Raw genomic sequence first — 17,360 nt, 5'->3', positions numbered from 1 at the left:
AATCACATATAAAGCTATCGTCGCGTCTATCACTGCAGCCTGTTTGTATTTATTCGTATTTTTTATTATGAGCTTTGCTAAAAGACGTGTATTGCAAACGCACTCAATGCAGCTCGCGAACGATTTTTCGGGATTGGCGGGATGATTTTACAATGATTCACCTAATTTCTTTTCTTAAGAAGACAATCAAAGATTTATTCATCTCATTCATGGATACAAAAATAATATAAATATGAGTGATTGTTAATATAGTAACTCTAATTATGCATTCGCCTTTTTTTTCTCTTCTAGTAGATTACCATCGCGCGATGGAATCAAATCAGGATATCAATGAGTCTGTCCGAAGATCGACTTCTATCCATCCCGTTCCGGTAGAGATGATGGATCTGCAACGCCTGAGACGTACATCTTCTGTTTTTGCAGAGGTATTTTTCATTCGATTCATTTCTTTCGAGAGTCCCTAGTATAATATAGCATTCGAAATCTTAGAATATGAATTGCACCCCCTTGGAACAGATTTTCGAAATCCTCCTCACGAAATCAGATCAACCAGTATTACCCAATGGACTTTGTGTATAAATTCATGCACTTCCGTGATATAATTAATCAGACATGCTAATAAGGCAAGAAAATAATTTATCATCATGTATAACTTGGTGAAATTTATTATAATTCGAACCTCTTATACTCATACATTGAAAATGAGTCATTAAATAAGTCATTGTTTAAATTACATGTTAGGTCATAGAGTGAGTCATGAATTGCGTTAACTAATTAATTTGTTATTTGTGTTACAGGTCGCAGTTCCTCCAACGTCATCGCCCGGACTCCCCTTGTTTATCGGGGGGAGTCCACTTACTGTCCCCTGGGACAGCGCGGCCTCCCACCGCCCCCGGGGTCCCAGGGGACCCAGTCCCCGAGGACATGTCTTCGGGGATGCGGTATCCCCGCTGGAGGGGATGCCATATCCCGAGGGACATGTCCTCGGGAACTGGTCTTCGGGGAAGTGGTTCCCCCAGGGACACATCCCCGGAGATGCGGTATCCCCGCTGGAGGGGATGCCGTGTCTTTGGGGGCGTGGCCTTGGGGGAATACACTTCCTCGAAAATCCCGGGAAAAGGAGGCCTCAAGCGGTCACTCGTTTTCTTGATTTCTCTAGAGAAACGAAAAACAAAGTGTCCGCTTGGGACCTCCTTTTCCCGGGATTTTCGAGGAAGTGTATTTCCCCCAAGGCCACGCCCCCAAAGACACGGCATCCCCTCCAGCGGGGATACCGCATCTCCGGGGACGTGTCCCTGGGGGAACCACTTCCCCGAAGACCAGTTCCCGAGGACATGTCCCCCGGGATATGGCATCCCCTCCAGCGGGGATACCGCATCCCCGAAGACATGTCCTCGGGGACTGGGTCCCCTGGGACCCCGGGGGCGGTGGGAGGCCGCGCTGTCCCAGGGGACAGTAAGTGGACTCCCCCCGATAAACAGGGGGAGTCCGGGCTACAACTGTGGTGGCAGCATACCCGAGAACCTGAAACATACGGAAGACTGATTAATAATGAGATACTTATAAGAATATATTATTACAAATATTATATTCTACGTTGATCTATTAATTATATGTTATAATATATTATATGTCAATATATTGCTGTCAATGTGTTGTTATAATATAATGTATTGAATATATTTTGATGATATATTTTTATAATCACCTGTAAACGTATTGTGCAATGCCATGCAAGTCCTGTCCTTCGTGGTCGGAAGTTGAATAGGTAATGTGATGAACCAGGCACCTCGATGACGATTCAAGAGCCTGAAATGAATGTAATTCAAGAAATGGAGTAAAATTGTAAACCTGGACCTAAAATATACGAATGAATTTGATCAGAATATAACGGCGGAGATTATTTCTAAACCTATGGTGAATTCCCAAATCCTACAGATAGACGAGGTATAGCGTTTGAACACGGGTACCACTATCCCGCAGTTGGAAACATCATCAGTAAATAAGTACTAAACTAAAAGTCAATTAATGTGTAATCAATTATACCCAATTGTTCGGAATTTCAACGACAAAGGATGCTCTTGGCACTAAGTTGGGGCACTCACTTTCTCGATTCTGTAAACGAGTGAATTTGGACACCAGATCCAGATTACCGGAAAAGCAATATGTAAATAATCTTCTTTCCACCCGAGAAAGGTAAGCCTATGGCCAAAGATTTTTTTCGAAATCTAATACCAACGAATTAATCAACAGTTCAAAATACTATCGATAATAATTATTAATTTGATTGCTAGAACAGTCTGTAATCATAGACACGACGATGTCTGGTCGTGTGATTTCATAGAAATCATGCGTAAATTATTGATTCAATAATCGAAGTAATAAATGAATCACTGCATGAATGAATGAATGAATAAATGAATGGATGAATGAGTAACGCAATCGAAATACTGATAAATCGTCAAATAGTTTAAAATAGAAATAGCAATAAAATTATTGTTGAATTACTAGAACAGTCTGCATTCGATAGCTTAACGTGTGATTTTATGAAAATCATGCATAAACTAATAATTCAATAATTAAAGTAATAGATGAACACCTGAATGAATAAATGAATGAATAGATGAATGAATGAACGAATGATTAAATGCAATCGAGATGCTAATAAATTATCGAAAAGTTTCAAATACCAATAAGAATAAGTGATTCTTTCATTACTAGAACAGTCTGCAATCATAGACGCGACGATAGCTTGATATGTGATTTCATAGAAATCCTGCGTAAATTAACGATTCAATAATCGAAATAATGGATGAATAACTGCATGAATAAATGAATGAATAAATAAATGAGTAACGCAATCGAAATACTGATAAATCGTCAAATAGTTTCAAATAGTAATAGCAATAAAATTATTGTTGAATTATTTATAGAACAGTCTGCATTCGATAGCTTAACGTGTGATTTTATAAAAATCATGCATGAACTAATAATTCAATAATTAAAGTAATAGATGAACACCTGAATGAATAAATGAATGAATAGATGAATGAATGAACGAATGATTAAATGCAATCAAAATACTAATGAATTATTGGAAAGTTTTAAATACCAATGAAAATAATTGATTCTTTTATTACTAGAACAGTCTGCAATCATAGACGCGACGATAGCTTGATATGTGATTTCATAGAAATCATGCGTAAATTAACGATTTAATAATCGAAATAATCGATGAATAAACGCATGAATGAATGAATAAATAAATGAATCCAATCGAAATACTAATGAACTATTACATAGTTCGAATGGCTTATATCAATAATGAATTATTTGATTACTAAAACATTCTGCAATCATAGTCGCGACGATGGCTTGACATGTGATTTCATAGAAATCACGCGTAAATCATTGATTCAATATTCGAAATAATAGATGGATAACTGCATGAACGAATAAATGAATGAACGATGAGTAACGCAATCGAAATACTGATAAATCGTCAAATAGTTTAAAATAGTAATAGCAATGAAATTATTGTTGGATTACTAGAACAGTCTGCATTCATAGTTGCTACGATTGCTTTACATTGAGAGTATATGGGCATGCATCACGTATGAAATTATGTTGCAATAAATAAATAAATAGATGACTAGCTGAATAAATAAATAAATAAATAAATAAGTAAATAATTAGATAAATAAATAGATATATAAACGCATCTTTTCTTGATTCAGGAGTTAAAATTTGACTTCGATTTCATGTGGTTTGATCTCAGAAACACAAAGCAATTGACTGTAAATCAGGCTGTGGCTAGAACTAATCAGGATATCTCAATTAAAGTTGTGTCAACTGTCATGAGCTCGGAAACGAACGAATAATGTCTGTCGTCCCCTATCGTAACGTATGAAAACGCGATGTACGAAAAAAATTTTTTTTTTTTTTCGTACACTAAGCATCTCTGATTCTGAACTACGGACCTTGCTTCAGTATGGCAACATGAGACAGAAATGAACTCGTTGAGTGTACACTCTGAACCATTTAACTACCGAGTATTTTTACATATTTACTTTCTCAATAGGTTACATAGAATTCGCAGAAATACCGCAAAGGGATGCCGCCGATCAGGTGGATCAAAGGGTCATTTTACGAGGTGTGAACAAGATCTTTATCCGGTGTTGACAGCTCGTCTGACACCTGCTCACAATGGGAGCAAGCAAAACAGAGAGGCAAGTGCTATCACACCTCATCGACAATTAAAAGGCCATTAATTATGTTTAAATTCCTGCGCGTGCCGGCCGTCACATTGCCCGACGCACGTGTAAAAATTGGGTAGCGAACAAAGTGACGTAGGTATCTTCTTTATCGGTAAGTTGGTGCTTGCTCCCGATTAACGCCGAGAGTGCATTTGGGTAATGTTTTTTAGATACTTCGTTTGGTGCGAGAAAGCTAAGCGTAGCGCGAGCACAGGGCGTGAGGCGGTACGCCGCGGAGCGGTAGACATACGAACGAGATCGAGAGCGCTCGGGTGCAGCCTGCCAGAATATGAAATCTAGAGCTATTCTGCCATGACGTTTTTCTCTACACCTCGGGAACGAATGATCTGGATTTTTTACTTTTGGCGTTAATTAGTGGTCCAAGCTGATTTTTGAGACCCTTCAAGACGTCGCAAAATTTTCATTAATACGGCGATAAATCTTTCAATTTCAGAGATAGAATTATTCGACTTGTAGATTCGGATGCCCGAGATCAAACTACACAGAAATACCGTGGGAAACTCTTTGGAAACAAGTCCCAACTCTGATCCCAGACTTTGGGAAATATCGGAGGCTACAGGGTTGGCGTTTTTTTTTTGTAGGCAAAAGGTAAAGTTTTGTGGAATGTCAATTCTAGTACGTTCATTGGATGCATCCCGACTCTATGAATGCAAATCGGACAGACCGCTTCTGATCGAATACGCAATAACAATCATTTCTTACCTGTATACGAATTTTTCAGCACAACGTAGGCATATAGTGTTGTTGAAAGTTGAACCGTATCGCGAAGAACTGGGTAACTTCGACGTCTGTCAAGTACAAATCTGAAATGCGAAAATATTATATCAGATACCAAGTGGAATTGTAAAATCGGACCGCAAATACATCAATAAATTCGTTCATGAAACGGCAATGAAGCATAATTTAGACCAAAATCTTGATTATACCTTTCGTAATGTTAGACAAAAGAATTCATCGTATTTGAACACTTGTCAAAACTATATTTCGAAATCAATCAGAGTATTGTTAATCAAGTACACGAAAGTAGGAATATAGAAATGTGTAATGTTCTAGGTATAGTTGTCCGGAATTCCAACGACAAAAGATATTTTTTTGCGCAAAATCATGACCCTCATGCTCCCCCGATCTTAAATACGAGGAATACAATCGTAAATAATCAAAGACATAGCTCACCACTGCTTATGGAAAAATTTCCGAGTTACGGAATTCGCGAAATTTCCAATGATATCGGTCTCTCAGTGACTACTGATCGTTACGCACTTTTTGGAAATATGCAGATCGAACTTAACACTACTTCCCGAATCATCGGTCGATGTAAACTGGAAACTGGACTCAACGCGTGGAAAATTAGTACGATTCTCCTTTCTGGTACGTTCGAAACGCGACTGGAGTAACTTCAACCAAACCGAGAACTATGGCGCCACGGTAACTGCGTACTAATCCTTACCCCAATGTATGCCTTTTCTCTCCATCTCCTCTACAGCTTTGTCTTCTCCTTTTTCAAGGATGTGCGTACTGCCATCGATGTCGCTTCTGACGACGTCGCTTCGGCTGTCGCAGCCATACTGCCGTTGCTTCGGAAAAGAAGTTTCTACCTTCGAGATGCTACGATGACCGAATATCGAATCGCACGTTCGCAATTGACCGTTTTGAGATCACTCGAATCTATTTAGCTTTATTTCGGTATCTTGTGAAAACTTTCACGATAGTTTTGGTTGGAAAATCGTCTTTGCGCCGTTCAGAGCAAAGCCCAAGCATAAAAATTGACCAACTGTAACTCAAAAAGTATTGAATTCAGCGAATCCAAATTTTGATTAGATCCAATCGTATTATGTTACCAAATAACTTATCAAAAACATAATTGAATTCAATTTTCTAGACCTCACAAATGAATGTCTTCTGAAAACTCAACCTTACACATCAACCAGGTATAGGAGTGATCAAAATAACTTCCCTCGCTAAATCAGGAAGTGGTGTAAAAAGAAGGAATACAAAAAAAGTAGGAGACTACCCATTAGATAAAACCTGATATCTGCTGTGAGTAAAAGTAGCCTAGGTTATAACATATAGGCTGTTGTGTCTCAATGCAGATCTAGGATTACAACACCGATTTTATTACTCCCGAGTCGCGCCAGCTCTTATTTTATTCTCCTTTTATATTCATTTACTTATTCTCTTTTTTTTTTTCTTCTTTTCTTCCGTTTTATCCTTTGCGTAGTAGATGGTGATAAAACATGTGTATAATAATAAGTTGTGCAGCGTGTCCTATGGTCGAAGCAGGGAATATTGCGCGAGCTTTCTCATACGGCGTCGTGTTGTTTCGATACGTACGTATATATGTATGTAGGTACCGAGGCGTCGATTTAATTGGAATATTAATGCAGTATGTGGGTACAGGAGATGGATGAGGATGTAAGAAACGCTCGAAAATAAAAGAACAGCAGAGAATTAAAACGAAAGAAAGAATGAAAAAGGAAACTCAATTAATAAGAAACAAAAAGAAAAGCAAATAAACGTACCGCAGGATGGGGTGAGTTATAGTTCTGGCGTTGATCGATTCCGACACGATCCTGTCATAAAACGGCAATATGGCAAATCGTTCTTATAACGGGCGCGCGCGGCGGTCTTATTAAAATCGTTGCTCGTTCATTTCGTTGTATAAAAGTGCCTTGAAATTCAATCCGTTACGGGTACTATACCGCAACGCGGAGGGTGGAAACGTGGAAGTTTGAACGTTGAACTTGCTCGAAGGAAACCAACTGCAGAAAATGGTAGGTAGGTAGGTAGGTAGGTAGGTACATAGAGGAGGCGGCGGTTAAGGTGGTGGGGGTGTGACGCGATTTCCGGGACAAAGAGGGCGAACTATGCCGTGTAAGAAATTCAAAAGAGAATTCAGATCGCACCAACCACCTCGAGTGTAATTGCAGTCCACTTCTACCTTACTTTTGCTCTCTTTTCCTTTCTTTATTCCTTTTCTTCGTATAGCTTTTGATTCCATAGCCGCAGACCGCGGATTACCCTGAAGAATTTAATGAAAAACGAACGAATCGTCATCGAAGATGAATACGGTCAAAGTTGATTGGAGAAAAATAAATGTGGGTACCTATTAACTTAATTGACGTATAACGAGTTTTGCAAAATTGTTATATGTATCCGACTTCATCGAATACTTGAAATCATGTACGTACGTACGTTACAAACTAATAAAAACAATGCTCCACCGATCTTGTCCTTTTTTTTTCTCGTCACGGTAGCCGAAATATGGGTCGACCTCGGGGTCGACTATAACTTTGCGCCCATTAGGCGAAGACCCCTCCAGTAGCCACCAGCTTTGGGTACCCAGAAGCGCGTTAAGGGAATTTTCCGGCTGTTAGAATCCAAGGAGTTTATGTGGAAAAATACCTTTTTCGCGGTCCTTGACATCACCCGCTACGACCGTTGGTATTATAAGACGTGAGGTCGCGTGCTCCTACAATTTCATCCATCTTGAGCCTCGAGCTCATACCCTTATGAGTGCAAGATCGTCGCGTCCACCGTATTTTATATTTTTTGATAAAGGCATTCGTCTGTTTCCTTTCGTACGGACGATCCTCGATTTATTGACGCCGGTGTTTAAAGCCCGATACGAGGGTGTACAGTATGTAACTTTAATTTTCCACGTATTAATCTCAATCTTGATCTCAATCTCAATCTTAATCTCAACCTTTTTTTACTGCCGCACATTATAAAGGAGTTTTTATAATTCTTACTCTTTCGTAGTGGTGTGTTTCCGCAAGTAATGTGTACGTGCATGCGTACGTCTGTATATTATATACGTACAGTATGGTTAAAAGAACTCCGTGAATGAAAAAGTATTCATTTCCCTAGCAGTCACGTTTTTTCTTCCTTTCTTCATTTTTTTTTTTTTTTTCTTGTTCTCTTTCTCTTACTTTTACCTACGTTTCAGTATACCTACCCGCTATAATGCTGCTCCTACTGCTGCTGTTGCTACTGCTCAGATGCTTTAGAAATATATATAATTACTTAACCAGAGCTAAAGAGCTGTTTACACTCAACTGCGAGGATATAATTATATTCAACACGCTGTGATATTTTGAATATGAATAATATATCAATCTTAATTTACGCGCGAAATAATCTTCAATTTGATCAATGTTAGATCTTCTTTTTTTCAAATTTCTTTTCTTCTTTTCTCATGACACGTATTCGAAGTAACTATTCTTCGATTCCTTCGAATAACGAGAAAAACTAATTACTCAATTTCTTAAATAAAAAATATTCCGTCAAAATGAAGAAAACTTTTTTTCTAAACCAATAAATAAAATACAATGGAATAAAATTATTGTAAGAACCATTATGAAAAATCGTTGATCGTACGCTGTACAAGTTGATTATTTGCTTGTTAATTTGTATACCATGGGATCGTTATTCGGTTCAGTTCTTTAGTCAATTTTCACTTCGTCCACTCCTGCAATTTTTTTTCTTCACTTTCAAATTGAGAGCCACTGAAGTCGCAGTAGCTTACGGAATCGTATATATACGTGTATATCTGTGTGTATAAGGTATGTACGGACTGCAGCAGTCTCGACGAATCGTTCTAGCCTCATCATCAAGTTGAATGCAAAAGCAATTACTTAAAGGTACCTTAGTTATACAGGTAAACTGCAGAGAGAAGTTCCTCCCTCTGTACGCTATATACATATACTTTGCATTTCCTGTATCAATCTGGTATAACGCTGTATTATAGATGTAAAATTCTATGGCATAATGTGTCTAAATAAAACATAAAACACGTGCGGAACTCAGATCTAAAATGCCCGTAAAATAATAATACATAAAAAAAAAATGTATTTCACAGGTATCCGGTACGAGCACACTAATTATAAATATACCCATGGTGGATAAAGAAGAAAATCTCAAGTATTATGAGATGAGATTAATTGGTAGAAATTAGGACGCTGTTTGTATCCTCTTTTTTTTTATTTCTTATTTCACTCTCTTTTATTTTTGTTTTACTAATTGAAAGAGTTAAAGTTGGTTATTTCGCCTTTGACCAGGTCGTACGTGCATACCTACGATGGGCGAAGTCTCGTTCCTGTATGTAAATTTTCATATGAATAGACATAAGGTGCAGCAATTGCTGCTGGAGCTTAAAGGTGAGGAATTTGCAATAGGATATAAAAGTTCTTTGCTTTTATGTACGCAAAGACGACGGTGCCACGTATACATGTACACGTTATAACGTGTATATGTACGTATATATACATGCCCGTAATACATGTACACGCAGGCATATACCGTGCGGAAAACGAATGAAATTTATGCAACCCGTACTGCTACTGCTGCATTACCATTTAGCAATTAGTGAGTAGCAGAGCAACTCCATATAAAACTCTTTGATGATCCAATTGCAGCATTTCATACACAGAACCGTGCATAATTTTTCATCGACTATTTCATTTTTCACTTCTCCGTCATGTGAAATCTAATCTCAACTGATCAATGGTTTCTCGAGTCAATCAAACCACTGAACAGGGCAACAACGTCTCCTGATCTTCATAATTCAAATTCTTTTCGAAGGTAACACATAAGAATTTGAAAAATCGTAACGAATGCTTTTCCCTGTTCGTTTTTTTCGTACCCCTTCTCTTCCATATTTTTCCTTATGTCATTCGTAAGGATTCAACCCGGTACCTTGCGTACAAAAAAAATTGTCTTTTATATCGTAACTTAATGGCATATATGCCCATAAGACATAAATAATCGTTGACCTTCATTATTACAAGAAAAACTAAAGGGGAAAAAAAGAAAAAAACCCCGCGTTGGATACGGATAAAATATATGAAGCACACCAGTTTGACCGCTTCGATCAAATTACGCCACCCCTCCTCCCTCCCTCGACCCTCGCATCTTTTTTCCAACTATCTATACATACATATGCGTACAGCGAAGTTGGTGTTACAAGGTACCATAGAACTATAGAGGAAGTCCCGTGGGCTGCGATTACATTTCCGTGTCGAAGGTCCAATTATTGACGTTAGTGGTGGAGGATCCGGGAGTCGTCGACACGTCTCAAGCGTTAGCTCCAGACCCACTACCACTAAAAATAATAACGATATAGCTATGAAAATAGTACTTACCTATAGTGACAATTTTAATACACCAATATTGAAACCACTAGTTATGTTATATCACCATCACGTATATATTGTACAAATTCACGAACTGCTATAGTGTATACGTGTTTCAGCGATTTGAAAATTTTCTTTGGCTTTTTTTTCTTGTTTCTTTTTTTTTTTTGCTAACGTTTTTATTTTAATTCTCTTTCACGGACATTCTGCAATTAGCGAGGAGTGTTTTCATAGTTTTTAATTGCGTTTTCTGCAATATACGGACGTATTTCAATGCACCTAACTTATAATAAAAAAAATGTGCGTACATAAGTAAAACTAGCTTCTGATGTTGATGTTGTACGGATATACATATACGGATACGTGTATGTATGTATCAGTAGTAGACGATGCTAGATAATGTTCCGATGGCGATGATGGCGACGACGATGATGGCGACGACGATGATGGCTCCGTATAATTAAGTGGACTTGGATTTCGTATCAATGAACTCCGGCAGAAACCACATCGGTGTAATCATTTGTATATATCCTATATACTAAGTATCACGACTCGTACATCACGTATAACATGGTACACGTATGTGCGTACGCTTATGTTCCGTATATTATTATACACGTAGGATATATTATGTCGTCCCTCCAGCTCGTTTTCGGTTAACCTAAATGGGAAGCTGCAGTTACCGTGACACAGATTATTTATTCATTAATTCTCATCTGCACCTATTTAAAATCGAGGCTTAGATGATCGGATATATTACGCGATACGCACCGGAATAAAATCCGCGTTGTCAAACGCACGTATGCGGTTGAAATTTTTTTGGTTTTGTTTCTTTCTTCAGTTGTTCGATTAAACCGAAAGGAGAACAGGATGGAGAACGACTGTTTCTGATAACTCTGCGCAGTTATAAATTATGCTTCGCGATCGAGGGGGCTTGACCTACCCTATCAATCGAAGAATACACTGCGCAAAGTATACGATAACCATTGAATATTTATGTATGTATATTATATTTTGAACTATCAAGACACGTGGCAAAAGAATGGATCAACAAAAAAACAGCGTATTTCAGAATATTGAACCTATATAATACAGTACGGGGGGTGATTATCGCGCAAGTCGCGACAGAGTCGTAGTTTATCGCCAATTGCACAGTTCGTCACATGATACTTGGAACTAATAATTATAAAAGCTAACTGTGGATACGTTATTTTAATAACAAAGTTATTTTTGTTTCGATGAGGTTTAATGAGATTTCTGTAGAAGTAAAAAACAGAAATTTATGTATAGAAATAAGAGGATTCTTTTCTTCTCACTTTTTTGATTCCGTTCTGCGACAGAGGCGATCTCTGCGATCGCCGGTTTTTCGCGCTTAAGTGTGAGCACAATTTCGAGTCGATATTTCGTCTAATTTCAATAACAAAACCCAAACGCAATATGGATGCAAATTACAAGACGCGCGTTGGGGGTCTCTACCGCTGCAGATTGCTTAAAATGTATATATTACGATATTATATAAGCTGGGGACCATGAAATTTACATATCTATATACGTTGTGTTAAAAATCTAAGGCAAGAAATTGCAATGTATACATTAAGATCGTAACACAGAAGCAATTTTAAACCGCTTTTTCAACGAACATGGTCGTTTGTGGTCTCTTTTTCTTTCAAATTTATTTTTGCTGAAACAGTTTGTTCTACTAAACAATTTCTAGTTCAGCATTTTCATATTTTACGTACTGATGCATCCGAAAAATAAAAAAGTTTGCCATTATTTAAGACTCGGTCTAGTGAAAAATTTTACTGGCGGACAATCGGTCAATGAACGCATCGGAATCCATTGAAAAAAGCATCGTAAAAATGTTTTGGAAAGATGTTTTTCGGTTGAAAAATCGATTTGTAAATAGCAAGAATACGGCTTGATTTATGTTCGCTCCGTTTTTGGCTTCGTATACTTCCTTAGCTACGATTTTTGCTTGCGGATAGATCAATGAATGTGATGAATGTTAGTAAATTAGTTACCGACTCGTCGCTAGGGACGCTGCTATCCGCTGATTCGTTAGGATCTTGCGTTATCAACAAGCAGTACTAAGGAAATGGTAGATCCAGAGTTATACCGACCGAACATTGAGGTACGTTGCTAACTTACTTTCTACTCGTACTGACGTAGGGTTTACTACCCGACCAAGGTTATCCTTCAATTTTATCAACTGATGGTTACTAACCCCGGAAAGGTTCCCATATTAAAAGACGAAGTTACCTGGATGTAAATGCAAATTTTTTGAATCATCGTAAATTTCAGTTGCCTGAAGAGCACCGAGAAAAATTCAACAGATATTTTATAATTACAAAATTATATTTTACGGGGTCTGACATAGTGGTGTGAGGAGATTTGTCGAAAAATGTGTATTATATGATTGTACATTTGCGTGATATGATACCTGAATAATGGAAAAATTTGATAAATTATGTACCCTAATCCATTAACCATTATCTACTTAACGAATTCAACTTGGTTTACCTTCAACTAATTTTCTGAGCCCATTTAATATCGTGGTAAGAAGTTCTGTTTTCTGCACCGTACCGTCGTCGCAGTCTTTCTGGTATTTTCTTTCGCACCTACTTTTCGCCGTCTGCATTCTTTTGATTATTTTTATTCTTTCCAGAATAGGATTATCCTTTTGATAATCATACCGAGCATCCTGCTCTTCCAGTATTCCCTCCTCTTCAGAAACAGTCCCTCCCATCCTTCTTTTGATCCCATTGATAACCGCGTAAACTTCGATGGGCTCTTTTACTATCAAATCCTGCAGAAGATTCAGTAATACCTTCTTTTCATTTTCGGAAGCCTCGCTTACTTGCACCAGTTGCTGCACCAAGTCGCTGTTCTGACTCCCACTTTTATCGTCTCTGGGTATAACATTGTGTCTCACAAGAATGGATGACTCGTTGGTTGGTTGTTCATTTACATTTAACACCAGGTTGTACTTATGAGCGAATTGGTCAACGGGCATTATTACTGATCTTGTCAGACGTTTTCCTTCCTGCAAGGATTCGTTTGAAGCGATTTTGTCCAATTTTCCATTCGTAGACACATCCCTCCGTTGAACCGAACCACTTGGCTTTTTTTCGTCAGCAATTCGTGGTTCTTGAAGAATATTTCCCTCCCTTGGAACACAGCAGGGGCATTCCTTCCTGGCCAGTCGTTGCTGACAAAAACTATCAGATATACTCAGAGCGAACGAACCGTCTTTCAACTTCTTTATAGTCAGTGGCAGTCGGACGCCATCGCCGATGTAAAATAAATCACTCCCATCGAGGTCCGCCACCGATTCTATATTATCCCTATTCGATTTCAGAGGCTGGAGTCGTCCGAAGTAACCAGCATCATGCCCTACCTCTGGTGGTTTCGTGCAGCAAGATTCTGAATGTTCTCTAGTACTGCCAACTAGATCAAGACTATCTGCGAGAACCCTGTAATGAATTTCAAAAACTTGAGTGAGCTTGGAAAAAATTCAAATTGATGTAAAACTTAGTAAACTTGAATTGAGTTCACCTTTCTATTCCTGAAGTTTCTTTAATAATTTTTTCCGGGTTCTCTTCATTTTGAACTGGAATGCTGCTTTCGGTTTCTGGATGATACCTGAGATGGGTGTGCACTGGTGTTGTAGGAAAGACTTTTTGATATTCTACTAAGTTTCCCTCGGTCGAATCCTCATTTACCCCATACTCATATTCTTCTGAACTTTCTGCGACTGTTTTCAAATCCGGAAGATGTTCAAATTTCTCCAAGTCGTCAGGTCGCCTCAAAATGTCTCCTTCATTCAACGAACCCTTATGTGACTCATCATTGTGTCGCGAAGGCTGATTGTGTCCCAAGTTGGTATTACCAGCCTCATCGGAATCGTATTCTTCCGAAATTCCTGTGGTCGTTTCTAAATCATGCAGATGTTCAATTTTCTCCAAGTCGTCAGGTCGCCTCAAAATGTCTCCCTCATTCAACGAACCCTCATGGAACTCATCATTGTGTCGCGAAGGCTGATTGTGTCCCAAGTTGGTATTACCAGCCTCATCGGAATCGTATTCTTCCGAAATTCCTGTTGTTGTTTCTAAATCATGCAGATGTTCAATTTTTTCCAAGTCGTCAGGTCGCCTCAAAATGTCTCCCTCATTCAACGAACCCTCATGTGACTCATCATTGTGTCGCAAAGGCTGATTGTGTCTCAAGTTGGTATTACCAGCCTCATCGGAATCGTATTCTTCCGAAATTCCTGTTGTTGTGTCTAAATCATGCAGATGTTCAATTTTTTCCAAGTCGTCAGGTCGCCTCAAAATGTCTCCCACATTCAACGAACCCTCATGTGACTCATCATTGTGTCGCGAAGGCTGATTGTGTCCCAAGTTGGTATTACCAGCCTCATCGGAATCGTATTCTTCCGAAATTCCTGTGGTGGTTTCTAAATCATGCAGATGTTCAATTTTCTCCAAGTCGTCAGGTCGCCTCAAAATGTCTTCCACATTCAACGAACCCTCATGTGACTCATCATTGTGTCGCGAAGGCTGATTGTGTCCCAAGTTGGTATTACCAGCCTCATCGGAATCGTATTCTTCCGAAATTCCTGTTGTTGTTTCTAAATCATGCAGATGTTCAATTTTTTCCAAGTCGTCAGGTCGCCTCAAAATGTCTTCCTTATTGAACGAACCCTCATGTAACTCATCATTGTGTCGCGAAGGCTGATTGTGTCCCAAATTGGTATTACCAGCCTCATCGGAATCGTATTCTTCCGAAATTCCTGTTGTTTTTTCTAAATCATGCAGATGTTCAATTTTCTCCAACTCGTCAGGTCGCCTCAAAATGTCTTCCACATTCAACGAAACCTCATGTAACTCATCATTGTGTCGCGAAGGCTGATTGTGTCCCAAGTTGGTATTACCAGCCTCATCGGAATCGTATTCTTCCGAAATTCCTGTTGTTGTGTCTAAATCATGCAGATGTTCAATTTTTTCCAACTCGTCAGGTCGCCTCAAAATGTCTCCCACATTCAACGAACCCTCATGTGACTCATCATTGTGTCGCGAAGGCTGATTGTGTCCCAAATTGGTATTACCAGCCTCATCGGAATCGTATTCTTCCGAAATTCCTGTTGTTGTGTCTAAATCATGCAGATGTTCAATTTTTTCCAACTCGTCAGGTCGCCTCAAAATGTCTCCCACATTCAACGAACCCTCATGTGACTCATCATTGTGTCGCGAAGGCTGATTGTGTCCCAAATTGGTATTACCAGCCTCATCGGAATCGTATTCTTCCGAAATTCCTGTTGTTGTTTCTAAATCATGCAGATGTTCAATTTTTTCCAAGTCGTCAGGTCGCCTCGAAATGTCTTCCTCATTGAACGAACCCTCATGTAACTCATCATTGTGTCGCGAAGGCTGATTGTGTCCCAAATTGGTATTACCAGCCTCATCGGAATCGTATTCTTCCGAAATTCCTGTTGTTTTTTCTAAATCATGCAGATGTTCAATTTTCTCCAACTCGTCAGGTCGCCTCAAAATGTCTTCCACATTCAACGAACCCTCATGTGACTCATCATTGTGTCGCGAAGGCTGATTGTGTCCCAAATTGGTATTACCAGCCTCATCGGAATCGTATTCTTCCGAAATTCCTGTTGTTGTGTCTAAATCATGCAGATGTTCAATTTTTTCCAACTCGTCAGGTCGCCTCAAAATGTCTCCCACATTCAACGAACCCTCATGTGACTCATCATTGTGTCGCGAAGGCTGATTGTGTCCCAAATTGGTATTACCAGCCTCATCGGAATCGTATTCTTCCGAAATTCCTGTTGTTGTGTCTAAATCATGCAGATGTTCAATTTTTTCCAACTCGTCAGGTCGCCTCAAAATGTCTCCCACATTCAACGAACCCTCATGTGACTCATCATTGTGTCGCGAAGGCTGATTGTGTCCCAAATTGGTATTACCAGCCTCATCGGAATCGTATTCTTCCGAAATTCCTGTTGTTGTTTCTAAATCATGCAGATGTTCAATTTTCTCCAAGTCGTCAGGTCGCCTCAAAATGTCTTCCTCATTCAACGAAACCTCATGTAACTCATCATTGTGTCGCGAAGGCTGATTGTGTCCCAAATTGGTATTACCAGCCTCATCGGAATCGTATTCTTCCGAAATTCCTGTTGTTGTGTCTAAATCATGCAGATGTTCAATTTTTTCCAACTCGTCAGGTCGCCTCAAAATGTCTCCCACATTCAACGAACCCTCATGTGACTCATCATTGTGTCGCGAAGGCTGATTGTGTCCCAAATTGGTATTACCAGCCTCATCGGAATCGTATTCTTCCGAAATTCCTGTTGTTGTTTCTAAATCATGCAGATGTTCAATTTTCTCCAAGTCGTCAGGTCGCCTCAAAATGTCTTCCTCATTGAACGAACCCTCATGTAACTCATCATTGTGTCGCGAAGGCTGATTGTGTCCCAAATTGGTATTACCAGCCTCATCGGAATCGTATTCTTCCGAAATTCCTGTTGTTTTTTCTAAATCATGCAGATGTTCAATTTTCTCCAACTCGTCAGGTCGCCTCAAAATGTCTTCCACATTCAACGAAACCTCATGTAACTCATCATTGTGTCGCGAAGGCTGATTGTGTCCCAAGTTGGTATTACCAGCCTCATCGGAATCGTATTCTTCCGAAATTCCTGTTGTTGTGTCTAAATCATGCAGATGTTCAATTTTTTCCAACTCGTCAGGTCGCCTCAAAATGTCTCCCACATTCAACGAACCCTCATGTGACTCATCATTGTGTCGCGAAGGCTGATTGTGTCCCAAATTGGTATTACCAGCCTCATCGGAATCGTATTCTTCCGAAATTCCTGTTGTTGTTTCTAAATCATGCAGATGTTCAATTTTTTCCAAGTCGTCAGGTCGCCTCAAAATGTCTTCCT

At 39.1% G+C, this 17,360-nt stretch overlaps 1 long non-coding RNA gene across 1 annotated transcript; it reads right to left on the bottom strand.

The window, feature by feature from the left end:
• Positions 1 to 1,348: 1,348 nt before the first annotated feature.
• LOC125500048 lies at positions 1,349 to 9,226 on the bottom strand. Its single transcript, XR_007277222.1, has 3 exons — positions 5,725 to 9,226; positions 4,980 to 5,080; positions 1,349 to 1,809 (listed from the first exon to the last, which is right to left on the bottom strand). It is a non-coding gene; the product is annotated as an uncharacterized LOC125500048 (long non-coding RNA).
• Between the last annotated feature and the right edge of the window lie 8,134 nt (positions 9,227 to 17,360).

Source organism: Athalia rosae, chromosome 2 (assembly GCF_917208135.1).
Source record: "Athalia rosae chromosome 2, iyAthRosa1.1, whole genome shotgun sequence".
Lineage (NCBI taxonomy): Eukaryota > Metazoa > Arthropoda > Insecta > Hymenoptera > Athaliidae > Athalia > Athalia rosae.
The sequence above is the reverse complement of the archived record's forward strand: the minus strand, read 5'-3'. Positions and strand labels throughout refer to the sequence as shown.